Here is a 27,974-nt window from a genome sequence, read left to right as displayed (position 1 = left end):
CTGTGTCCCAATAATATTTCATTAACTAAAGCAGGCTATGGGCTAGATTGGGTCTATAGGCAATGATTTGCTAACTCCTGTAAATCTCATCTATTTGTTTCTGTGTTCTGGGCCTTTGAGATCCCTAGGTGATTTCAGCATGAGAAGCTTTACGGTTCTAACAGTTTGGATGGATGATTTTGAAGCTCTGAGGAACCTCTATTGTGACAGCTACATTGTCTACAATGTTCCTAATGTCAGACAACGTCCCTGGAACACAAACTTGACAAGGGTAAAGGTTTAAACCTCTATGTTTTTTTAATCAAAAAGTTAAAATATAGGCTGGGTGTGGTGGCTCACACCTGTAATCTCAACACTTTGGGAGGCCGAGGTGGGTGGATTACTTGCGGTGAAATCCCGTCTCTACCAAAAATACAAAAATTAGGTGGACACAGTGATGCACGCCTGTAATCCCAGCTACTTGGGAAGCTGAGGCAGAAGAATAGCTTGAACCCAGGAGGCAGAGGTTGGAGTGAGCCAAGAGAGCACCAATGCAATCCAGCCTGGGCAAAAGAGTGAGACTCTATCTCAAAAATAAATAAACAAATAAAATGTAAGATGCAATTTCAAACTATATGTGTGCTATTACCTTTTATAGTTGAATCTAAGATTTCTTCTCCCCTTACCCCCTCCCCCCCACACACAGGTGTTTAGATGTCATGGCATCAGGTTATAACTAGGTTCCTGGCTTTCCTCTGTAAAATAGAAAAACATCACCAAAGGGGCCCTGAGCAGATTCCATACAGAATAAAGTGATGAGTACAGAAGAACATGCTGCGTGTGACTTCATTCTTCTACCTCAATTGTAAATTGGGAGCAGAGGAAAAGTGACTAGATCATTCCTATAGCTAACAGTTTGCATAAACTGATAAACTACCAGAGATTTGATACCTCTGACAATAGGCCCTTGTTACAAACCTCACAGAAGGTTAATGAGATCCCAGCTCTGACCATTTTACTTTCACTGACATCAAGAATAGGATCTTGATTACTTCTTACTTATACTGAATTTTGCCCTTTAGCAGCCCATCTGCTCATACTTTTTATGGCCATTGACTCTTCCTGCTTCTCCTAACTTTTCCTGAGTTACCTTGATTCCTTGCTCATCCCTCTTCAAAAGCTCTAGTAAAGGCAAATTTCCTAAACATTAGCTTATAGGCATATAACTCTCAATTAATTGAAGCTCAACTCTTATATGGAATTATATTGCTGATGTTACCCCAGATCCAATGTGTGGAAAATAGATTGCATTTGAACTGTTCATGTTCCACCTCTAGTCTGGAAAGAGAAAGTGCCAATACAATAGAAGAAGCTTTAAAACCCTGGAGGGGCATTCAACAAAGAGTGACCAGAAGTGAAGAACAGATGTTTTATTTGTGGGGAGTGTGTGTTTAGTTATGGGTATGCAGGAATTTATTGAACTTCAATTTTCAGGGTTAGAAGCTCAGTGAATGTAAGTTAGGTTAGCTTCAAGTTTAGAAGCTCAGTGAATTGTAGTCATTATGGTGAATAATTTCTCTTAATGTGTGTTAGATAACGGCAACTTCCTAAAACGGAAAAGTGAGGGATTTGGCAGAAATTGGAAACGAAGAAAAAAGGTGGTAAGTGAGATTTGGGCTTCTATCAACAAATTTTGACCAGGATAAGCACATCTCATTCAGTGCAAATGACCGTCATTCATCTTTTAATGATTAGATTAAACTGGGTGAAGTTCAGTTTGATTTGGAGAAGAGATTGCATGGAATAATGTAAAGTGTAAGGTGGGATGTTAGAGGCTGTAGATGCCCCTAGATATAGGCCAAATTATTAGAGGGCTGGGACTGGGATCAATACCCAAGCTCTGGTCTCTCATCAATGCAAAATTTTGGGGCCACTGTAAACACATTTTTAAGGGAATTATTCTAATCTCAAGTTAGCAGGGGGTTTTGCCCAAGATGCAGATGGAAGTTGTCAAGAAAATAAACTTGTCCCCCACCTCTATCCTTACCCCCTGTTGATAAACAAACCTATACCACTGGGTTTGTTTATTCCAAAGTGGATAAGCATGTGCTCACCACCAAGGAAACATTGCCCGCTTCACACTCCAGTGACTATCGGGCCATCTGTCCAGGTATTAAGCATTTTTATTCTTTTCTCTGCCCACATAAAATGATGATCAAGGATGATCTCTTGGAATCTCCAATCACAGAGCCTCCTGACTAAGGTATGAAGAAAGGCTCGAGGTTCTATGCAGAAGGGCTGAAGAACCAGGAATGATGCTGAAGCTTTAATACTGGTTAAAGGAGGGTGACTGAACACATGTAAATGGAGTCCTTAATTTTTTAGTGCATTATGCTAGGTGTCACAATAAATAAAGATGAGAAAAATTAGCCACTCATTTTGGGGAGGTTCCAATAGATTTGGGAGACATGAGACAAATACACAGAATGGAATGTAAACCAAGCTAACACAGAAAGAGTGACTATTCAGAAGGGGTGAAAGAAAGAGGATGGAAAAATCTAACATTATTCAGAAGAGGCTGGAATGCCAACTACACTTACCTAAGTAGATCCTGGATTCTCAAGCTTTTGTCAGGACTAATAAAAATTTCTTTTCTTTTCTTTTCTTTTTTTTTTTTTTTTTTTTTTTTTTTTGACACAGAGTCTCGCTCTGTCACCTGCAGTGGCGTGATCTCTGCTCACTGCAACCTCCACCTCCTGAGTTAAAGCAATTCTCCTGCCTCAGCATTTTAGATAGCTGGGACTACAGGCATGCACCACCATGCCCAGCTAATTTTTTTGAACTTTTAATAGAGATGGTGTTTCACCATGTTGACCAAGCAGGTCTTGAACTCCTAACCTCAAGTGATCCTCCCACCTCGGTCTCCCAAAGTGCTGGGATTACAAGTGTGAACCATCACACCTGGCCAAGGATTCATGCAAAATTCAAATGGTTTCTGCAAGCTATGATATAAGTACAGAGACTTTGAATTTTATATGGCAAACAAGAGTAACTCTATTCGTTTCTAATCTACTGATATGAAGACATCATATGAGAATTTCTAACGATCAAAAATCACATAGTAATCTTGAATCTGCTCAAACATATTTACAATAAGGTAAATAAAATTTTGAAAATGTAGGTATTATTATTTATTACTTGTGGCACACCTCAAAGTGAAATAATCTCACTAATTAAAACAGTTGAGACAGAAATTTGAAACCCAGGATTTTTTAGTTTAAGAATAAAAATCAGAATTGAAAAGAGTAAAACACTGAATAATTGTAAAATAATATGACTAGCAGTTTTATTTTAAAAGTGGGTAGAAGACATAATCAGCCATAATATTGAGAAATTATCAAAAATGTGTGTTTTGTTCCTGGATATCATGTGAAGTGTAGTTCTAACTATTCATACACAAATAGACTTGTTATGTAATGGAATAAGCAGTTTGCAATCTAACTGAAGTGATTACATACCAATATTTATTCTCTCACCTGTCTGCTTTATCTTAATGTCACTGTCACAGTTAAGCGTTAGAGAAATAGAAAACAAACATATTCTAGGTCATTGCTGGCAACTAGAGGCACAGACAGTTGACATTCCAACTTGAATATACAGAGGCATACTTGGGCATTTGGACATATCTGAAATTTTCTCTGCTGAATCCAACCCATCAACCCCAATTTGGCCTCAGTGCCTAGGAGGCAGCTTGGGTTAATAAAAAGAGCATGAAATTGTGAGAAAGATGTTTCTGGGTTAAATTGTGTTTCAAACCTCAGTTAATTATATTCTATGAGTTTCACTTTTTACTTAAGTGAGTAAGAGTGCCTACCTTTTGCTGATTATTACACATTTGTCTTATATTTGTCTTCTGGAATTTATACCTGCTAAGTCATGTCATCCTGACAACATTATTTGGAAGTTAAATGAGATAATGTCTACACATTCACATAGTAGGCATTTCATATATGTTACTTACCTTAATTTTACACTCATCTGAAACTAACTCATCAGTATCTGCCCCAATTAGAGAGCTATGTAGGTTAATGTAGAAGAAAAACTCATTTGCAGGACTGGGCATAGTAACTTCACCTCATGATCAATGTATTTATGGGGCAATAGCCAATGTTTACATCCACTTCCCCTTTACTTTCTTTAATGCACTTAATACTCTCTTCACCTATACGTTCTATGACAAATAGGCTTACAGCACCCGTTTGCAGACAGATAAATAAATAAATAAATAAATAAATAAATAAATAAATAAATAGAATACCGGAGCCAGCTTGGAAGAACGGTTGATAATCTGAACCATTACGGAGGTGAAATTTCATTACACAGATGGTGACATCCCGATGTCTATCATCAAAACACAGCAGGTAGAAACCATCAGCCAGGGCCATTCCCTTCTATAAAATTACACTTATATTAATGTCACTCCGGATTTCATTATGCGGAAAATGATATTGCACAGGTCTCCAGCACTATGGGGACGGCGGGGGGTGGGGGTGCTGGGGTGGTGAGGGAAGCATAAGGGGCTGGGGTGGGAAAAACAACTATCTGTAGAGAGACCACGAAAGCCAATTCAGAGGAGGGCTACCTAGGAATGGCAGATAGAAAAAAAAAAAGTATATACATGTATATATAAATATATATTTTAAAAGTCCTCGTAGATTCTGCTGCCAGTTCATGCTGCTTCTTGATTGACTCGCCGCCAGACATCCTCCACAGGCCCCTGATGGAATGTTTAAAAGGCCCTCCTGTGGGAAGCAGGAAGATTTACAGTTAATTTTTATTAATGAAGGATGACAGGCATCTCCATTTAGCCAACAAGATATTACACCAGTCCAAGAAAACGCCCCTGTATTTGGAACAAGCATCCTTACCCCAACTCACCTCTCTCTCTCTCTCTCTCTCTCTCTATCTATCTCTTTCATAGACACACAGGCACACACACACACACACACACACACACACACACACACACACACACTCTTAAGCATACACACGGGCACCAGGAAATTAAGAATACAACAAATTAAGAAACAAAGGAATTTTTTACTTTTTAATATTCTAGTATTCCCCTATCAAAAGAGGAAGGAAAGAATGAAAAACCTTTCAGTCTGGGGTGAGTGAGTGGTGAGGGTCTGATATTAAATACTGCTCATTCCTGTTGCTAATTCCTGTTACTTATCTCCATTCCTACATCTCAGCCCCCACCCCATATTCATTCCCACTCTAGAGAAATCACTGCCATTTCTGAAATGAGTTAGGATGCCACATTAGTTTTGTAACTGGCCCAGCTACCGACATTTGTGCCTCTTTGATTTGCTTCTCACCTTGCAGCAAGAATTTTTTTTTCCATAATCTGTTGCATTTGTTCCCTGATGGAAAACCTTCAGGGCTTCTTCAGGCTTTCCAGATCAATGAAAATTCCTCAATACGACCACCACAATACCTTATGGTAGGGGTCCTACCAATATCTTCAGGAATTGGTTTATTTAGATATTTAAATATCTCTTCTTTTAATCCATCAAATTTTTGGTAGGTTATCCTACCCCCTCCCAACTCACATAAGTTACTCATTCTTCTAGGCTCAGTCCCACTCTTGGTGATTTTCTTCCTTCTTAAATTGGCCACTGACTATTCACCAATGTTGGGGATGTATATGACTTATGTCCCCAATAAATTAAAATGTCTGGCAATTAAGCTTCATGTCCTCTTTTCACCCCAATATGCCAACCCATTGAGATAAGCCATCCTTCACCCCTCTAAGCCTACTGAGGAAGTTCCCTATTCTGCAGTCTATGACTTGCTCATATCATTCATTCCCAAGCGATAGCCATCACAAAAAGCCCAGTTTGAATTCTATTCAACCTTGAATCAACTTAAAGAACAGGTCTTATCGTCTTCCCTATGAAATGTTTTTATCCAGTATTTTGACCTCCACCCATCACTTCTTTATTTGTCTAATATTTATATAGTGTTCCATAGACTTTTAGATATAATGTATATTGTTTATAAGAGACATATATTGGTCTGATCTCATTAAATGGAAAATAACTTTCATTGACTATAGCATTTTTTAATCCCTCAGAATACTAATCTCAGAGTAGGCAGTAAATATGTGAGGAATTGCTGAAGCAAGGACTGAGTTACCCAATAATTGTGTTCCGTAAGTAATAGTTGGATTTTTTAAAAATTGTTTATTAATATATAGAAATATATGTATACATTATATGCATGTTATAAACCTCGTTTCCCATTCATATCATTTTGCAGTTTGGGGACCATAATTCTTCTTCTTATCGCTTTTCTGAGGCCATTTCATGCCTCAAGATTAAACAATTATAATATCATTCTCTAAGCGTTTGGGCTCCTCAGGTGTTCTTCACGGGGTTCCTTCATCTCTTTTTCACACTTCTTTGATAGAAAATGGGATGAATTAAATGACCAAAAGTAGGACCTACCTTTTATAATATAGGCTACAGAACTTTACAAAATCCGATTGGTATTTAAATAGATGCGATCTTAACTGAAGTTTTCAAACTTCAGGGTACCCACAAATTAATTAACCTGGGTGTTTGTTGTCTCTCCGATAGAAAACTCACAAATATTTTAGTTCAGTGTGCTTGGAGGCATCTCTGGAATCCCAATTTTAACATGCATGTGATTCTCTGCAGGTGCTGTGCAAAACACACTTTGCAAAAAAATAGAGATCAATTAAATAGAAATGTGTGGGTATGTAAGAGAAATTATTAATCAGCAATGCTAAACACCCACAAGTTTATGATCAAGTTTCCTCTACTACTGTCTATGGGTCTCTTTTTCCTTCACTTACAAGAAATTCTTAAAGTTTGTCTTAATCATATCTGCATTCCCCATCAAAAATTAAGGTTACAAAATTAACCAGTATCCTGATGGGAATGTCCATTTGCTAAGTCATATAACATCCAGGAATTAATTCCATTAGCTATATTTGATAATACAGTCTGAATGGTTGAGGATGGATAGAACTGGTATCTTCAAATTGTGCTCCTCAATCCAAGTTAATCTTCAATTGGTGGAGTATATGTGCATTTTTTGTCACTGTATTTTTTAGCATTAGGCCTCTGCTATTTTGTAACTCTCATATCCCCCTTTCATCACCCAACTCTTAAAACACATAGTAGAGCCAGGTGGTTTCATGTATCAGTAGTTTGTTGTGTTAAGGCTGAGTAGTATTCCATTATATAGATGGGACAACATTTTGTTTATCTGTGTACCTGTTGATGAACATTTGGGTTGGGAGCTAATTATAAATAAAAATTATTATAAACATTTGAGAACAAATGTTTGTTTGGAGATTTTTAAAACTTTCTCTTAGGTAGATATCTAACAGTGAAATTTCTAGGTCATATGCTGTGTATATTTAACTTTCTGGAAAATTGCTAAATTTTCTAAATGGTTGTGCCGTTTTACATTCCCACCAACAAATATAGAAGATCTATTTGCTCCACACTCTGGCCATCCTATAGCCATTCTTTTTAATTTTAGCAATTTTAGTGGCTGTCCAGTGGCGTCCATGGTTGTTTTAATATATATCCTTCTCTAATGACTAATAATAATGAGATCTTAGTGCTTGTTTGTCATCTATACATCTTCTCTTGTTAAGCATGTGCTCACATCACACATCTTTTGCCCAAATTTGTATGGGTTTATCTTCTTATTTGGGGGTTGAAAAGTATTACTGATACAATTCTACAGCTTCTTCTTTCATTCCAAATAACTGAATTATTTGAAAAAAAGAAGTATTTAATTTGAATGAAGTTCAATTTATTATTCACTTTTTTAAATGGTTCCTGGTTTGTTTTCTAAGATATCTTTGCCTATCTGAATGTTCATACAATTTTCTCTTATGTTCAATTTGATAAATTATATACCTTTAACATTTACATTTAGAATTTTAATCTATTTTAAAAGAAATTGTGTATACCATGTGAGGTAGGAGTTAAGGTTTACTTTCTTTCTTATGGATAGCCAATGTTTTAGCACCATTTGTTGAAAAATATATCATTTTCCTATTGAATTGCTGTGTCAGTTCTGTCAAAAATACATCTTATCATATATGTGTTGGTCTACTTCTGGACTCCCAGTTTGGTTCTTTTGATCTATATGTCTACCTTTTTAAGCCCTATATGAATACTATTCTGTCAATCATATCGTCACTGATGGATTGCTTGATCAAGATCCAACCTAGGTCAGCAATTACATTGAGTTGTTACATCTTTTTAAGTCTATTTTATAAAGCTTTTCTCTTGTTGAATTTGTTTCTCTATCCCAAATATTTCCAGTAAACTAACAGTTATACATGGAATACTTATTGAAATCAGGTTCAACATTTTAGGCAATAATACCAGATGTTGCCGTAAATGTGGACAACTGATTTTCAAAAGAGAAAGTTGGAAATTTTTTTTAATGTCTGGTTTCTGTATTTGCTAATTTAGGTTAAAGAGTTTACATTTATTTTGATTTTAGAAGTCGTGAAAATAAATTTTACTGAAAGTCTCAAAGCAGTTGTAAATAATTATTAGTCCAATGGCTGGTATAAGAAACTCATTCTGGAGGCAGGGACTAGTCAGAAACCTTGGAGAACTCTTGGGTTGAATATTTATTTCAGCATTTTATCTCCTCCACCATTCATAAACCAGTGTTTCAAAGCAGGGCTGACTCCAACTCTTTTTAGTTAGAATACGAAAACATGCAAAAATAATAAAAAGAATAACAACTAAATATGCATCAGTGAAAATTCAATGTTACCTAATTATCTCTTTCGACACATATTAAGACCAAATGCATTCTTTGCAAGGCCCAGAGAAAAATTCAAATGCAAGATTCCTTTCTTAAAAATTACTATGAGCTTGAAAACGGCAAAGGCTGACCATTAATTAGGTGTTGACCCTTGTAAGTTCGGGGTTCTATGTGACTGCACAGGTTTCACACCCATGAAGTTAACCCTAAATTCATATGGCAACCTAAATTATCTCCATTTTTTAATGAAGAAACTTGAGAACAGAAGTGTAAATTGGCTTGCATGTGGTTATGAAACTAAGATTGTGAAGCTGCAGAGGAAAGGTTTTCTGACTCTAAGGAATACCTGATAATAAAGCTGAGTTCTAAACTCCATACCATGTGATGTAACGTCAATTGAGGAAAGTAAAGAGGGCACAGGAAAGAAAGATAGGGTGGGGAAATCATTCTGAACACCCTTTGGTGTACTTTGAAATTCTGAGAACTAACCATGCATTAGACAGCCAAGGGTGAGGAAGCTTGGATGACTCACTAAAGAATTTGAGCATGATAGTCTAGACCAGCATCTTGATCACTTACATCAGTATCACTTAAGAGTACATGTCGAAAATCAGATTCCTGAGCTGCAAAACAGACATATAGGATCAGAATCCCAGGACTTTGCCCTGAGAACAGGTACACTTAACAAAATTCTTGAATGATAATCATGCAGTTCACTCCTTGTTGTCAAGTCTGGACTCAAAGTATATCTCAACTACTGTAGACAGATATCTACAGCATAGGTACAACCTCGTTCTACATCATGTGAGAAGTCTCATAGCACAGAAAATGGTAATCACCTTGACATTTCTACAATGGCTGATTTTCAAATACATAGGAAACAAGTACACATGGAAGGGATAGTGATGATAGAAAAATGAAAAGAGAAATAAATCAGTAAAAGAAAACTCCATATTGCCCGAGGCTATACTAGTCAAAGGTACTGGTAGGATAGCCAGGCAGGGCAAAGTCAGGCTTTCTCATAATTATTTGTAAATAAATGAAAGGAACAAGACACTACTAAAAGTGGTATTAAGAGGGGCAAATTGTACTCTACTGAATTTTGCAGAATTTCCTCTACCATGTTGCTCCAAGCTCCAAATTAATTTTTTATCATTTTCTTCAAAACATACGTTTTATATTAAATATTTTTATTAAAAAATAAAGAAAAAAAAAACAAAATTGGGAAATAAAATCACAACAGAGCCTTTTGCTTCATTCCTGCAGAATCTTTTACTCCATCACTGTTTCTGTCTGGAGTTTCCTGCACTCACTGGGGAGAACACAGGGGAGTGTGTTTGTCTGCCCAATGTGGAATCAAACACTCAGCCTCTCCTTGGAGAGGCTTTGTTGGCAGTCACACATGGATTTGCTCCAGGACAGGCAGATTTCAGGCCCCTGGAGAGATGCAAGATTTGCAAAGGGCAGGGAAGATTGGCAAAAATATTGACTTTGATATTTCATCACTTCACATTTCCGAAGAGTAGAAATGCACTGACAACTGCACCTTTCTAATCAGATGCTACCAGAGGTTCCCAGCGTAGCACACACTCTAGAGACTGTAATACCAACAAAGCCCCAAACAGAATGATTTATATTAGAGCAAAGTAATCAGCAGCCTTTCTGCTTCTCTCTGCTTGATTTCTCTTGTTCATCTGTTTGGGTAGCACTTTACAGCTTCCTATTATGGAACTTAACTTCTGGCTATTTTCAGATGTTATTTTGACCTCATTTGTCTTTTCAGGGTATATATAGCTTCCCTGACTATTAAGATCTGAATGGTGACAAGCAGCACCCCGTTTTTCCCCTATCACCTGAGGAGAAATATTAAGTATTATTCAGTGCTTGGGAGGATGTATTTATCTTGGAATTGTATCACCTTGCTCAGGGTCGTGTAATATGAGAGAAGTGGGTTGTGAATAACAAGAAGGACATTCAAGAGGTAGTTGAAGGAAAGAAATCAAACTTCCTTTGCATCTAAGTCTTATTTTTTTTTTTTCCTTTTTAAGTTTGAGAGGGTTTGGCTCATAGAATACTGTATCTGATAGGCTCAAAAATAATACTATTTTCTAAAAAGTTAGTTTGCCAATTATATATGTACAACAGTTTCACGTGTATGTTTCCTAATGTAAGTTACTTCATGTCCTAACATAGGTTACTCTTTTCTATTTTAGTTAGGTATTATAAAAGCCTGCTGCTTTGTGTGACTTACTCTGCCAATCATTTCTGCAACATTTCTTCTAAGATATGTGGCTATTATCCTATGCCCCTTAAAATTTAAACCCCTTGTTTCCTCCCCTGCAAAGCTATTCCCTATCCCCATGTGCTGAGTTACTTAGTTCTTCCCTTGATATTGCACATGCTTCTATTGAACAACTATCACACCAAATCTGAATTTATGTTTGAATATCTGCTTCTTATAAGAAGGGTGAATTATGCTTATTTCATATTTTGACTGATGTGGTTTGGCTATGACCCCACCCAAATCGCACCTTAAATAGTAATCATTCCCACCTGTCAAGAGCAGGACCAGCTGGGGATAATTGAATCATGGGGTGGTTGCCCCCATACTGTTCTCATAGTAGCGAATAAGTTTCATGAGAGCTAATGATTTTATAAAGGGGAGTTCCCCTACAGAAGCTCTCTCTTGTCTGCTGACAGGTAAGGCATGACTTAGCTCCTCACTTGCTTTCTGCCATGATTGTGAGGCCTCCTTAGTCCTGTGGATCTGTGAGTCCATTAAACCTCTTTTTTTTAAATAAATTACTCAGTCTTGGGTATGTCTTCTTAGCTGCATGAGAAGAGATTAATACATTGACCTTCTATAGAGGCTCTAATATATATTAGGTACTCAATGTTTTTGTTTTTATTTTTATTGAATATATAACTTGCGACTGGAACTGAAACAACAAGTTTTGTCTTTGGTAGTATTGTCAGAGGCATGTGAACGAGAACAATTCCATCTTAAACAGGAGCTGGGTAAAATGAGGTTGAAACTCATTTTGGTGAATTCCCAGATGTTTAAGGTATTTAAGTCACAGGATGAGATAGGAGGTAAGCACAAAATACAGTTCCTAAAGACCTTGCTGATAAAACAGTTTACAGTAAAGAAGCCAGCCACAACCCACCAAAACCAAGATGGTGACGAGAGTCACCTCCGGCCCTCCCACTACCACCCTTCCATTAGCACCACCAACAGGGTCTAAAAAGGAAAGCCATAAATCATCCATCCATTATTTAACATATAATCAAAAAATAACCATAAAAATGGGCAACCAGCAGCTCTTGGGGCTGTTCTATCTATGGAGTTGCCATTTTTTATTCCTCTACTTTCTTAATAAACTGGGTTTCACTTCACTCTGTGGACTTGCCCTGAATTCTTTCTTGCGTGAGATCCAAGAACCCTCTTGGGTCTGCATTGGGACCCTTTCCTATAACAGTATGCTTTGCTGGCATCTTTCCAAACAGCTTCCCAGCCACTTATCCCTTATTCAGGCATTACCACTCCATTTCTTCCATCCATTTCAAGATCTCTGTCACAGGTTCTGTCTTCCTGCCTGATTGTTACCGATACACAAGAATAAACATTTTACCTAACTCTTAGGGAATTGTTGTGGAACTAAAATGAGGTAATGTTTTATGTAATACAAGGCAGGCATATGGTAAGCCCTCGATATGTACTATTTCATATTAAGTATAAACATTCAATCATAATTTCTATTATAATAACCATTTGAATTAATAGCTGATTTTAGAATAATTTTGAATTTGATAAAACACAGTTTTAGTTGTTTTTGCATCTCATAGGTAACAGTCCGTATCCAACCACTAAAAGGAAAATTCTACCCCAAAAGTCTACTCTGATTTTTTGAATTGTCCTGAAACCATCCATTACCTCAGAGTTATATCCAACCTTCAGCTTCTTGGGGGAGGATGTTCAGGGACTTGGTTTTTGATAAACGATTTGAATTCTGTTTCTGTGTATTGTTCTCTTAAAAATGGTGGGGGTGGCCCCCTTCATGTGTTAAACCTCAGCAATTACAGCAACCTCAGCCCTTTAGTTAGTGGTGTTTCCTGTTGCATATGCCTTTACTGTGATTACAAGTCCAACACAAACTCATCCCCCTACCCCTACACACAATGTTAGCAGCCTATTTATATGTTCATGTACAAAACATTTTATTTTATAGAACCCACCTTCAAACTCATTATTATCTGAGTTTCAGAAACAGGATAAAAAAAAAAAAACCAAAGAAAAGAAAAGAAAAAAAAAAAAATACAGGTAAAACCAACCAAAAATGCCTCAAGAATAAGCTTTGTCAGAAAATATCTCTATCCAAGAGAAGAAAAAAATCATGGACAGAGTTGTTTTTATAAGGCTGGAAACCTGTCAGTGCCGGAGATGGTATTGGATAAAGTAGTCCTGTCCCCTCCGTTTTACTTTCTTGTGAAGTTGAGAATAACACTGGACCAGGCCCACAGAAGACATGAGTAAAATGCACTTGGAATCTGAAGGTCAGAAATGATGATCTGAGGCAACTGAACTTTCTGAACCTTTGGGAGCCATCACCTCTGCAAATCCGCTACGTTGTGCACAATCTCTCTGTGGGTTCCCCTTATCGTTCCTTCCTCTCTGTGGTTTCCCCTGAGTCTTTCTCAGACCCACACAGCCATCATCTGTTTTCATAGCTTTTCTATCTTCCATTTATTAAAACATATTCTCTAAAACTACCATCTGGAAAGAATTTAGATATGCCAGTACCACAGAAATGATACCCTCAGGTGCATTTACGTTTGAACAAGGGACAATGATGGTAGGATTTCAGCTGTAGCAACTTAGCTATAGAGGAACATCTTAGAACAAGAGAGCTGTCTACAACCCACCAAATCATTCTTCATAATTTACTACTTCCTACCACATGTGATTCCTGAAGCAATAGTACAAATGGAGACCTACATAACATATGTTAAATATTTACTTTTTTAAAACAAAACAAAACAAAATAAACTATCAAATTTTATTTGATCCTCCTATGTTGAAAAATATTCCTTCATAGGAACCTGGAAGAATACATTTGAATTTAGAATTATTTAACTTTTCAGTGTTCTGTACTAGGAGTATGACACCCTGAAAATCAAGCTGAGAGTCTGAACGTTAAACTCCGTCTCTACCTGTTGCAAACAGTTACCCTACGATCATCCCTTCCCCAAGGGTGAGTACAATGGCCATTTCCTTAGAAGTAAGATTTAGTGAAGAGATCCATACAGTCTGGAAAAGAGGCTGGGATTGTTTAGGCTAAAAATCCCAAGGTCGCAGATATGTGGAGCATAATCCAGATGAGGAATACTGGCTCTAATCGAGCACATCTGTACAGCTTTATGGACACCTACCACTTGCCATGCCAGAGAAGGGTTGCAAAGGTGCTCTCTAAAGTCCGGGTCCAAGACCAGGGCTCCTCTTTCCTCAGTCTAATGTACTATGGCTAATCAAAGCCTGCTAGTATAGTCTGTGTAGAGAGCAAAGTTCATGCAAAGCTAAGAGAAGTGAAGATATAATGATCATTTTGAGAGTTTAAAAGAGTAAGTTATGCCAAACTTCAAAGAAATATTTATGTGATAAGAAAGTATTTTCCATCTACCTAGCCTAAGTCTTACCTACGTTTTAGAAGAGTGAGACCAAAAAGGCTGGGGGAAGAATTTGAGATTCCCTCAAAGACTCTATTGGGCAATTTAGAAGCAACACTTACTGCCAGAGAGGGAGAAAAATGTGTTAGCAGTTGTCAGGGAAGGTGGCACTTCTGCAACAGATGGGCTGACTGATTTTTTTTTTTTAAATGATGATTTTATGCCTTTGGCAGAAGTTTTCAATGTAATTTAGGAAAGAGGAAAAACAACATAAAGGCAATTGATGCTATCCTTTAAGAATGGAGAAAGAATATCAAAAATTAGAGTTGTTAGTTATCCTAGGTTGAAAACTTTAAATATTTGTGAGCATTTTATAAAAAGACTTGCCATAGAAATTGGCAGAAATGAAACCAGGTTTCAAATCCAAGTGGTATTGTATGAGCTGCAGGGCATAAAATTTTCTAAAAAGCAAGAGTTAATTAAGTGAAACCAATTTCTTCTGTTAGCTCCCTCACTTTTCTCCTATTTTACTATTTTAACTGCCTGCTCGTGGTTTTCCCTGTTCCTAAGTCTGCATTGTCCTATTCATTCTTTCAAGAAATTTTCTAACAGTGAATCTGAATATGTATAATCTTGAAGCACTTTCAACTTGTCCTCATCAGTTGTATTTGAATTTCACACCCTTTAAAGCAACTCCTAATATGACCCCCAGGATCTGGTCTTGAACAACTTTTCTAGCTTTATTTTCTGACTCATTCTTCCCTAAATAATCCACTGAAAAATTTTCTCTACTTTGACATTCTCTTTTAAGCTTCTTCACCTCTACATATTCTATTCCTTCTACTTGAGAATCACTTTTTCCTGCCATACTTGTCCTTGATGAACTAATATTTAATTTTCATTTGAAAAAAATAACTTTCTCTGAGACATTTTACAGCTCACCAACGGAGGGTTGGTTTTATCTTCCTCTGAGTTTTCTCATACTTTGGGCTCATTTCTTAGTAGGACAGACACATTCCCTGCAGGGCTGGGAGCTTGCCCTCCAGGTTTTCCTCTAAGTGAAACCCCTATCTCCCTTTCATTTTCAAAGGACTGCTGATATTACATACAATGGAAACAAAGCAACATGTAGCAGAAGTCATTTTCTTGTCCCTTTTTTTCAGAGTGAGCAATACCTCATGTATATATTTGTTGTTTGTTTTTCTTGTTTTTCAGAAGCTCTTCAACACAGCTACCGTTTATGTTGTATGTTCACCCTTAAACCAATTACTGGTAAGTGCAATGGAATTACTACACTTTTTTTTTTTTTTTTTTTTCATTTGTCTTCCAGGCAGGAGTGCAGTGGCATGATCTAGGCTCACTGCAACCTCCACCTCCCAGGTTCAAGCGATTCTCCTGCTTTCGCCTCCCGAGTAGCTGGGATTACAGGCACCCCCCACTATGCCTGGCTAATTTTTGTATTTTTAGTAGAGAAAAGGTTTCACCATGTTGGCCAGGCGGGTTAAATTCTGACCTCAGGTGATCCACCCACCTTGGCTTCTCAAAGTACTGGAATCACAGGCGTGAGCCACGGCACCCAGCCTATGCTTAAGAACTTGGGATAGGCTGGGTACAGTGGCTCACACCTGTAATCTCAGTACGTTGGGAGGCCAAGGTCAGAGGATTACTTGAGCCCAGGAGTTTGAAACCAGCCTGTGTGGCACAGTGAGACCTCATTCTACAAATAATAATAGTAATAATAAAAAAGAAAGCCACATTTGGTGGCACATACAGCTTACTTGGGATGCTGAGGTGGAAGGATTGATTGAGCCCAGGCGATCAGGGTTGCAGTTAACTGTGATTGCACCACTGTACTCCAGCCTGGGTAATACAGTGAGACCTGGTCTCAAAACAAAACAAAACAAAACAAACAAACAAACAAAAACTTAGAATAGTGTTAGCTTCCCTGAGGCATGGGCAGTTGAATACAAGTTAAATTCTTTTAATAAAGTCGGATAGAAAAATGAATATTAGGATTGGCAACCAATGCTGACTGCTCTAGAAGTGAAGTATCTTTATTAAAATGGGATTCATGAGGTTTTCCTGATGAATTTGTCTTCTTAGATGTGGTCTGAAGTCTGAAACATCATCTCTTTTTTTTTCTCTGCAACATTTGAATCTTGAGACCGTGCTTTGGAGCTGCTGGATTTAATCTCTCATGATTATTCTTAATGAATAAATTTCAAAATCTTTGCTTCCTGCTCCTCTACAGTGATAAAAGGCAAAAGAAGTATCATTCAACCTAGAGAAAAAACATACATTTCATTAAGTTGGAAACTAAAACTGCATATTAACAATGTCAAAACTCCTTAATTTTAGAGAAATAAGTGAACAAAGGTGCTATCATGCTATGCAGAAATCTTAGGTGTGAATTTTCATAGAAGGTGAATTTGGGACTTGAGGGATCTCTGTTCTGCTTCTCGTATGACCATGATCAGTGGTACAAGTTAACAACAGACTACCACTGCATTGCATAGGCAAGACCACAAAGACCTTGGATTCTGAACAACCAGGGATTTGTCTCATGCCATTATATTAAGAGTTATGGCCAAATGGGATTATGGATGAAAGCCAAAGACTATAAGAATATGCCTTGGAGAAAAAAAGAAACAAAAAACCTGCTAAAGTGTTGTGAAATAGAAAAAGGGCTACAGCTTTCATCTGTGCCCAGTTATTATTGCCATTGTTCATATGTGTTTACATGTGTTCTAATTATCCTCTCTTCACTAACTATGTTGGTAACTCAATTTAGTATGCAGTCCATAGCTTATAGAAGATCTGATAACATCTGGGTGGAATTATGATGGAACTAAAGTAAAAGTATGCAACATATGGAGACTGTGGATTCCAAGACAAACAACATTTAAAGAATCCTGTGATATTCTCTGTGGATATAATAACCAGAGATGGCTTTGAATCGCATCCCTATTAGAAGGCAATAATTGTGTTTAGGTTTGATCATTTTAGATAGAAGCATCCTTGAAACTGTATGTAAGAAGATGGCAGCCAATGACACAAAGGACAGTGCATCTACATTACCACTTGAGAAAGGATTGTTGAGCTAGATAGCTGGGAGAGCTAAACAGCAGGTGCTGTTTTAGGCAAATTAGCACCTATGGTTAGCCAAGCTATACCCAAAATCTCTTTCTTTGTGAACATGCCCTATCCACAGACCAATGCTTGTGAAATAAGTAGTGAGGTGTCCCACAGGCAGAGTTGGCCACTGATTATATCAGGATTAGCTGCTTTTGTTATTGAAAGGTAACCAAGCCATAGTTTTCATGATGAACAATGGCATGTTCAGTCATAAATGACTCTACTCAATAAGGTTAACAGTAATTATATAAGCCAATCAGACTAGCTTCTTCTGTCATTTGGACTGAAAATTATGATAATTTTGAATAGACAGGAAGTAAGAATAGATACAAATGAAGGCACAAGGGGAAAATTCATTTGTCCACCTCACTCAGGGGATGGGGATTGTGTTGGAGATAGGATCAAGAATGGGCTGATAATCATGACTTCGCTTATGTATTCTCCCTAATAAGTAAAAGCAAAGAAATGCAATGAGTTCATATTTTAATTGGACCAAATTTAGAAAAAGTTCTACAAATAACTCCCTGGATAAAAATGATGGCATCAAAATAGCTGCATGAAGTTGAATATATCACAATGCCCCAAAACTTTATTCTATAGTTTAGCAAAAGACTACTTGGGATAAATGACTCAATTCAGAATAAGAGACAAAATATTGCTGAGATATAGACCCAACATTTATAAAGTACATGTATTTATGTATCTCTATTTATATGTTTATGTGCCTATACACACTGATTTTATTTAGCCAGTAGCCATGGAGAGAAAGCTACTTGCTTTCACAGCATGCTTCCCGGAGTTTCAGAGACTATTCACAGAGAAATCATGTCCTCTGACCTCTCTTCTTAGGGCTGTTTGGAAAGAGAACACACACATAAAGAAGAGTTCAAGTGAATGGATTTGAAGCCATACTATACAATTAGAGAACCTTAGATTTTGAATGAAATTTGAAGATACATTTCAAATGAATAATTTGAAGAGTGAATGAAAGAACTAATGAATCTAACAGAAACCTGACTGTCTACATGCTATGATTGCCTTGAATTGTTATTTACTTTTTATGTATATTAGTTATATGTTAGTTATATGACATTTGTACTATTCTGTTAGTATGTGTGCAATATCTTGTGTATAGGATGCAGATAAAAAGTTCTCAGTATATATTTATTAAATTTACACCCTCCAAAAAATGTCTGCCAAATAGGAGAAATGTATATCCATTTTGCTTTCACCAACCAACTAGTAAAGAATTGTTGAATGTTCCATGAGTGATAAAAGTGTAAGATAATATAGGATGAAATGTATACCAGACATAAACACTAAAAGTATTCAGAAAAAAATCTGTAAATTAAAAAAAAAGTCATCTGTACAGTAAGCATCTTTTAGAGAGTCATGATGTCTCATGGAGAGCTATGTTTGTTATTGATAGAGTCCTTCTAGGATAGACAAAGAATTGTGTTTTCACAAAATGAAATGTGTATTTCTAATTTCATTTACTTTGATATCTTCTTTTTAATATTTACCTTCCTAAAACACTCTATGAAAGTGAATACAGTTGAAAAATTGCTTATTCATCACACCCCCTTTCATGAATTCCATATCACTATGTTGTTATTGTTTTAAGTCCCTCTGACTGTCTCCTTTCCATCTGAAACGTAGACACTGCTTCCTATTTTCTTTCCTATTGTAGCAGACCTCAACTCTCTGAGGTCAAGAACGTTTTTTCATTGTTGTTCACACCATGTTCTCAGGGCCCACTGCATGGTGGCCCTCACACAGGGCACGATGATCACATTGTAGAAGGCCTGTGCTCCAGATTGGATTTCCCTCTTAAGCTCTAAACTTGCTGATGCACAGATCAATGCTCAGTGTAGATAGCTTCAGGCTCCTCTGTCAGGATTTCCAAAGTACAGATAAACAAACAAACAAACAAAAATAAATCATCTTCCACTCAGAATAAACCCAAACATCTTCCATCACTGCAAATATATTGATACTGCCTAAACAGCAGCCCACCATGTCAGAGTAAAACTGTGCAAGTAGAACTCCCAGTGGCCTGTCTGAACACCACAGAGTTTCCTAAAAAAAGACCTAACACAATGAGCATTACTTAGATAGTCTATGTATTCAGATGATCTACCTTGGCTGATGTTAGTTGTTGCTTCCATTTTGTAATAGCCTTCTAGAATTTGTTGTTTTTGCATATTCTAGAATTTCTGTCTCTGTCTCTGCCTCTCTCTGTCTCTCTCTCCTCACAGCAGTCTGTTGCTACTTAATACAGTGCTTGTTGGCCTGAGATTGGACATTATTTAAAAGCAATTTAGAGAGTTTTCTCCATTTCAGGCAAGAAGACATGCACCATTTTTCTGATATGGCATGGGACATCGAAAAATAGTTTTGAACAAAATTTTGAATTTTTTGGCCCAAAGAAAGCAAATACCCACTGCAACAAATAAGATGTGTCACAGTAACTCATGATTTACAATCCCTTTCAGGACTGCCTGTTGCCCTTAGCAATTCCTAAAGCAAAACAAACAAAACAAATCCATTCAGCATATCTTCATGAAGCTGTCTGAGATGTGACAAAACTTTGAGAAACAGTTTTGTGATAATGGTTTTGCACTTTATTGGTACTTCTCCAGAGGAGGTGGTGAATGGCTGCTTTCAAATACATAGAGCTATCAAAGGCCAAAGTCAATAAAAACCTCCATAGAATAATTGGGGAGGGAAGAAACGGGAAAAAAAGAACATAAAAGGAATGAAAAGGAAAGTAGGACCTATAAATATAAAAGCCTAAGGAGTATATTTTGGGGAACAGATGATGCAAAACAAAATTGGGAATAGTTATTGGAGGGCCAAGGAAGGCAAATAATACAATAAGATATATGATGCCTGTCCTCCTGCCTCAAGTCTAGCTCATCAGACAGTTTTTCATTCCATTTTGTATATATGAGTTTCATCTGACTACTGCCAAAGGAAAGTGCTTGGATTTTCTGACTTTTTTCACTGTCAAAAGAAATAATAGCCTGTTGAGATTCAAAGGCAACTAATATAACATCCTTGCCTTGAATGAAAGAAAATACAAATTGAGTTGTAGGTTAATAAATAAGGTATTTCTATTTTTCATGTTTTTCAAAATAATAACAACATGAATGAAAATTAATTACAAAAGATAGTATTATGCACCCAAGTAACATGTCTAGAAACCAGAAGGCTAGAATTTGTTGACAAACTTTGTCCTTAATTTTACTGCTCAAGATCCCATGTATTGTAAGTACACAATTAAAATAACTAATCTTCCATTTGTAAAAATGCCTGAATGATAACCCACCAAAAATATCTCAGAGAATGCGGAAGGGCTGAGGACATGAGCTGACTTTGGCAGTTGTAGACTGTACAGCAGAAAAGTCATCTGTGCTGTTTAAATGCCCAAATAGCTGGGGGCACCGTCTGTCTGGGAGAATTACTCAAATAAAGTGCAGAGTCAGGTTATCAAATAAGCAAAGTCAAGATACTCATTTATGATTTTCAGGGCAATTTGGCTTAGTATAGAGAGACCAGAAGAAGAAGAAGATGCTAGCCAGGATGACTAGCCACCCAGGGACCTGACTGGGATACCAGGTTAAAGTCAAACCCTAAAAGCCTAGAATCACTGAAGGGTAGAAATATTTTACACAAATGTCAATGACAGTGTTTCTGACCTCTTCAAAGAGTCGGAGCAAATTAATCATGTGCCACAGAAAGGAGCACTGGGGATGGGAGGAGAGAAATGATTTAATAATCAGGAGAGATCAGGTGAGCTGGATAGCTGGGAGTAGAATTTTAAAAGGAATAGAAGTGGGTGATTTAATTCTTGTGTTTTCTCTGTGCTGTGGCATCAACCAATTCTGTGACTTTGAACAAGTTCTGTAACCTTCTAGTATCCAGTATACTCATCACTAACGTAAGATGACTGGGCTAAATGTTTTCAAAGTGCTGCCCTACTCAAAGACTCTATTATTTTCTACTCATGATAGTGTTTGCAATTATATGGTGCTCTGCACCTCCAAAATGTATTTATGTGATAGTGTTTGTTCCTTCGAAAATTCCTGTGTGGTAGCTCATATAGAAAACACTATAGTTCATTTTAAAGATAAGAAAATGAAGGCCTAGAAAGGAAAGATGACTTTCTCAAGGTTGCTCAGCTAATTAGTATCAAAGCCTAGAAACATAGGCCTGCTGTACTTCTAACTACATCATCTTATTCCTTTCAGCAACACTTTTTTAAGATTTATATAAAGAAAACATTTTGTTGTGTGCATTTTCTTCAATTGCCTATATCAATGAAATTTCCTAAGAAAAAGTTTTTAAAAGTCAGGACTGGAAAAAGACAAAGACTATACATGTGTATATTGAAAGAAAGTGTGAACAAATTTAAACAAGCAATTATTTAGCAAATTTATATCGAGGATGGAAAATGTGCAAGACCCTCTCCAAAGTGCTGTGAGCAATCCAGAGATTTTTTAAAAGGGAATGTAGTTGTCCAATTAGGACTCCTATGATCTAATAGAAATATCAGACACGTCCAAAGAAAATCCTGTTATAAAACATAAAATATAATGACTGTTTCATGAAATATGCAGGCTAAGTGCAGTGGCTTATGTCTGTAATCCAGCACTTTGGGAGGCTAAGGTGGGAAGATTCCTTGAGGCCAGGAGTTCAAGACCAGCCTAGGCGATATGGCAAAACCCTATTTCTACTAAAAATACAAAAATTAGCTGGGCGTGGTAGCACATGTCTATAATCCCCGCTGTTCAGAGACTGAGGCAGGAGAATCACTTGAGCTTAGGAGGCAGAGGTTGCAGTGAGCTGAGGTCGTGCCACTGCACTCCAATCTGTGCAACAAAGGGAGACCCTGTCTCAAAAAATAGTAAATAAATAAATAAATATTTAAGAGCTATGTCAATATGCCGCTTAGAAACTTCAGAAAAAGATTAAATCAATTCCCTTCCAATAGGTCAGAGAAAATTTGAAAATTTGGTAGCTGAGTTTGGAAATAAAAGTGGATCACGCTGAGATCTTATCAAAAATTAGAAATTTGAAAAAGTAAGCAATATATGTTGGTAAAATGTAGAAAAGTAGAAATAAATTAAAAAAGGTTAGAAAACTTTGCAACTCATTGCAGAGTGGTAGCCACGAGATAGCATATCACATCACGATTTTCACCTCTTTGCTTACCTCCTTTTCTCTTTTTTCTTACCTTTAATCCTTAAGTTCTTCTTTCAGTGGACCCAGGGTAAGACTCTAAAAATCTGTGTTTAATGATCCAGAACATCACATAGAACAAAAATGTGAGAATAAGTATTTTAGTGAAATAAGGTGCACTCCAGTACAAAATAATTCCAAAGAATTATTATATGAATGCAAAATATTATTGGTTCATAGAACTAGGTAAATCCAATCAACTTAAGCATAATTTTTTTTTCAGCTGATAATGTTTAGGGAAATCTTAACAAAACTATTGCTGGTTTAGCCATGCATAAATAAGTTAACAAACATTTGTAAACCTAGTTGTAAACCAAAATATTGCATGAGAATAAATACATGAAGAGGGCATCATATGATACACCAGTTTATAGTTATTCTTATGTCAGTGTGTGAGTACTTAAATTTTAAAGAAAACATTCAATTAAGTGGAAATGCTTGCAGCATCAGAATGCATTACTAGTATTAATACCTTCTTTTGTCACCAACATGTATTGAAAAGAACAGTGAATCAGAATCAACACTCTTATATTAAGATCCCCTGCCTGGAAAAACTTGAACATGTAAGCTGGAATGGGTCCTTTCACTTTCTGGGTCTCAGTCAAATGAGCAAGTTAGATGAGTCATAACTTGCAAAGTTGCAGACTACTGAGCAAGAGTCCAGAAAGATTATCTTTTTTAAAAACAATTTTTTTGAGATGGAATATATTTAAGGAATATTCATATATCATTTACTTGTGGATTCTCAAGACATAATATCATATTAAAAGCCCAAAAAAGCCCTTTAGTAAAGAAATTTGTCTAATTTCATCATAGCATTTTCCAAATGTAAGATATTTGAAATTTATTTTTTCATTAAATATGAACATCTCAATGACATAGTTTCTGTGGATCTACTTTTTGGAAATGCAAGGTTATCATTAGATCCTTAAAATTATTGGATTCTTATGTATAATAGAGTTTTACTGATATGGTTTGGCTGTGTCCCTACCCAAATATCATCTTGAATTATAATTCCCATAATATCCATATGTCATGGGAGGGGCCTGGCAGGAGGTTATTGAATCATGAGGGTGATTATCCCTATGCTGCTGTTGTTGTGATAGTAATTGAGCTCTCATGAGATCTGATGGTTTTATAGTCGGCTTTTTCTCTTTTTGCTCAGTACTACTTCCTGTCACCATGTGGAGAAGGATGTGTTTGCTTCACCTTCTGCCATAATTGTAATTTTCCTGAGGCCTCCCCAACCCTGCAGAACTGTGAGTAAATTAAACCTCCTTCCTTCATAAATTACTCAATCTCGTATATGTCTTTATCAGGAGTGTGAAAATGGGCTAATACACTTACTAAAAGGACTGGACTAAAATTTGAGGCCCCATTTTTTATCTTTGCCCATGAATGTTACTATCCACTACCCAGAGATACAGAGAACAGACAGAAACTACCAGGGAGCACTTTGAGACAGGGGATTCAAGAAGAAAAAAACAAGAAAGTATGACTTTCTGCTGTGGAAGAAAGGAAATGAAGTTTTGCTGATTTATGTGGTTTGGATTTGTGTCCCCACCCAAATTTCATGTTCAAATGTAATCCATAGTGTTGGAGGTTGAACCTAGTAGGAGGTAATTAAATCAAGTGTGTGATTTTTCACCGATGGTTTAGCGCCATCATTTTCGTGCTGTGCTCATGACAGCAAATTAGTTCTCATGAAATAGGTTACTAATCCCAGCAACTTGGGAGGCTGAGGCAGGAGAATAAATTGAACCCAGGAGGTGGAGGTTGCAGTGAGCTAAGATTGCACCACTGAACTCCAGCCTAGGCAACAAAGTAAGACTGTCTCAAAAAAAAAAAAATATGTGTAGCACCCCTGGCAACTCTTTTCTTGGTCCTGCTCTTATCATGTGAGATACTTCCCTCCCCCTTGGCCTTCCACTATGATTGTAAGTTTCCTGAGACTTTCATAGAAGTCCAGTAGATGCCAGCATCATGCTTTCTGTACACCTTGTGAAACTGCTACCCAATTAACCCTCTTTACTTTATAAACTACCCAGTCTCTGGTATTTCTTTTTTATTTCTTTTTAGTAACGTAAGAACAAACTAAAACATTGACCCAAGAGATTTGAAGTGTGGCAACGAGTCCCAGATCAAACCTGATATTGAAGGGTTGGTAATAAGTGTATACAGACTTTGTAACAGTGCTTCTTACCCTAAGCACCACTGACATTTGAAGCTGAATGATTATTATGATAGGGAGGTTGTCCTGAGCATTATGAGATATTTAGTACACTGCTGGCCTCAAACACCAGATACAAGTGGCATCCCCTTCCTTCCATTATGACAAGCAAAATTTCTCCAGATATTTCCAAATGTACCCTGGGAAACAACTTCTTCCATTTGAGATTGCAGAACACTCTACTGGGACGATACTAAAAAAATATGTCCATTGCAATGGATACTGCAGGTATAAACTAGCAAGAATTCCAACTTTGTTCCACCTTTGTTATAATTTATTTCTGAATTTGGTGTTAAGTTGTTAGGAAATGACTTAATGTGTTATTTCATGATATTGCTCTGATGGAAGCTATTGAGATGAGTTATTTAGGGCAGACTGCAGGGTTGCTGACTCTATTTTCTTCTGGTCATCTAATACTGAAAGGAGTCTGGACATTTGGATAGGTCCTAATACTGCAGGCATCTGTGTGAAGAGACTTGAGAGGAGACTTCTGTAAGAAGGATACAAATTTCAGCTTCTAATTGACCAAAGATTTATCAAAATCCACCCACGGTGAAGACAAAACAAAAAGGCATTCTTTTCCATCAGATCCTATCCTAGTGGATGGATTTTTCTACATCTTACAAAGAAGGAAAAAAAAAAAAGAGAGATGGTTCTTGGGAGGGACCTAAGGAATCCTGCTTCCCTTGATTATTTTACTTCTCTCAGATCTTAATTCTTCAAGTATTGCTTACAAGAATCATATTATAATAACAAGAGCTACCATTTATTATAGAAGTACAACATTCCAGGTGTTATTGCATTTAATCATGATGGGAATCTTTGAGTTGTATTTTATTACCATTTTATAGATGAAAAACTGAAGACTCAGAGATAAAGTAACTTGAACACATCTGACAGATGGCTCAATCAGGATTTTAACCTAAGCCTGTTTAATTCCAAAACTTTTGCTCAGATCAACCATACAGTCATCCCTTTAAAAATAATGATTTTGAATCTTCACAATATTTGTTATTAATATGCTTTAAATATTCTTATCTTGCCAAACTGTAATAGTAGATTGTAGAAATCATTTTCTTTTTTTCAAAGGAGAATTTGGAGAGCACGGACCTGAGAATCTGGTAGATAAATGAGTCATGTGACCTGAAGCAGAAAAACTTAATGCAAGTTATTTTTTGTTGTTGAATAAAAGCATTGAGGCCATTTTAGGCTAGAAAAAGACCTATTTTGCTGAGTTCACTGGGAGTCTTAGAAAACACGGATGTCTTAGTCCATTTTCTGCTGTTATAGTGAAATATCACAAACCAGGTAATTTATTTTAAAAAGAAATTTATTTCTCACAGTTCTACAGAATGAAAAGTCCAAGATCGAGGCCCTTACAAGATTGGCTATTTAGTGAAGGCTGCATCCTCCAGAAGAAAGGAATGCTGTGTCCTCACATGGCAGGAGACAAAAGGGCAAGAAACCAAATGCTGCGTGAAGCCACTTTATAAGGGTCTAAATCCTATTCTTGAGGAAGGAGCTTCATGTCCTAATTACCCCTAAAGCCTTCAGCTGTTAGTACTATCACATTGGCAACACCTGAATTTTGAACGGCACACATTTAAACCACAGCAATAGGCTTCCAGTTGCTAGTGCCCTCTTCAAGAAGCTAATGAGAATTTCATACAAAATTAACTTAGGAAAATAGGAAAGAAGCCAGCCCCTTTAAAGTGCACCGAGAAAATCTACTCGGCTTGGAATAATTAATTAATGACTACTTAGTAAATATATTGTCAACCTTGGTTTTGAAAAAGAGACACTTTGTGGAGAAAAGAGAATTTTGAGGAAGTGAGGTGAGTAGAAACTAAAGTCACCTCTCAAAAATAGAAGGCAGTGTGGAATGAACGGTAGTCAAGGGGAGGAACAACCTTCAAGTATCAGTTTAGTTCACCTTATCAGTCAGTTACCGAGGGCCACCCATGTCCCAGGGGAAGAGCTAGGCACATGGATGGCAATGTGAAGATCTTGATGTTCACTGTAAACATACTCACAGTTTTGTGGGGGCAAAACACAATTTCAATATTATATGGCAAATATTACTGTGACACATTATGGATTAAAAAAATGGCTTTCTTGAGCTGGATGTGGTGGTTCATGCCTGTAATCCCAGCACTTTGGGAGGCCAAGGCAGACAGATCATTTGAGGTCAGGAGTTCAAGACCAGCCTGGCCAACATGGTGAGACCCCTGTCTCTACGAAACATATAAAAATTACCTAGGTGTGAGGGCATGTGCCTGTAATCCAAGCTACTCGGAGGTTTGAGTCTGGGAGATGGAGGCTGCAGTCAGCTGAGATCGCGTCACTGCACTCCAGCCCGGGTGACAGAGGGAGGCTTGGCCTAAAAAAAAAAAAAAAAAAAAGAGGGGGAAGGCTTTCTCTCTATTTTCTCTAACCAGTCTGAATCATGGATTCCAAAAAGAATCCACAATTGTTAAGGAAGTTCTAGAGTGGAAATGTAGAACATTGTAAGAATGGAGAAAGTTTCTAGTCACCAATTTTATGAAAAGAAATAAAGGAGTTACGTAAGGACTATAATTCCATAACTCAAATTTGGCCTTAACTCTGGTGATCTTTATATAGTGTTATGCCAATTTAGCACAGGAAGAGCTGATTCTCTTGAGGGAAGGAAAACATCTCAGAATCTAACCTAACTGACTAATGAGAAAATTCTAAAAGACAGTGAGAAGAAAACCATGAAATTTATTATCACTACTTTTATACTATCTTTCAACACTAATTTCTTTATTGCTGTCTTTCAAAATTTCTTTTTGCTTTTTCCTAGTTGTAGGCATTAACATGGTCATTGAAAATATTAGGAGATTATGTTCAACTTTGCAGTTAGCCAGGT

General features: G+C 36.9%; 1 long non-coding RNA gene across 1 annotated transcript in view; it reads left to right on the top strand.

The window, feature by feature from the left end:
• LOC116528153 overlaps window positions 1–24,113 on the top strand; it is a 109,124-nt gene extending 85,011 nt beyond the window's left edge. The window contains exons 2-3 of the long non-coding RNA XR_004258885.1: window positions 15,691–15,747; window positions 24,020–24,113. This is a non-coding gene — a long non-coding RNA (uncharacterized LOC116528153). The remainder of the gene's footprint in view (window positions 1–15,690; window positions 15,748–24,019) is intronic.
• The last annotated feature ends 3,861 nt before the right edge of the window (window positions 24,114–27,974 follow it).

Source organism: Sapajus apella, unplaced genomic scaffold (assembly GCF_009761245.1).
Source record: "Sapajus apella isolate SASKATOON/1434 unplaced genomic scaffold, GSC_monkey_1.0 scaffold57, whole genome shotgun sequence".
Classification (NCBI taxonomy): Eukaryota; Metazoa; Chordata; class Mammalia; order Primates; family Cebidae; genus Sapajus; species Sapajus apella.
Note: the sequence above shows the minus strand (reverse complement) of the source record. Positions and strands in the feature narration are given on the sequence as shown.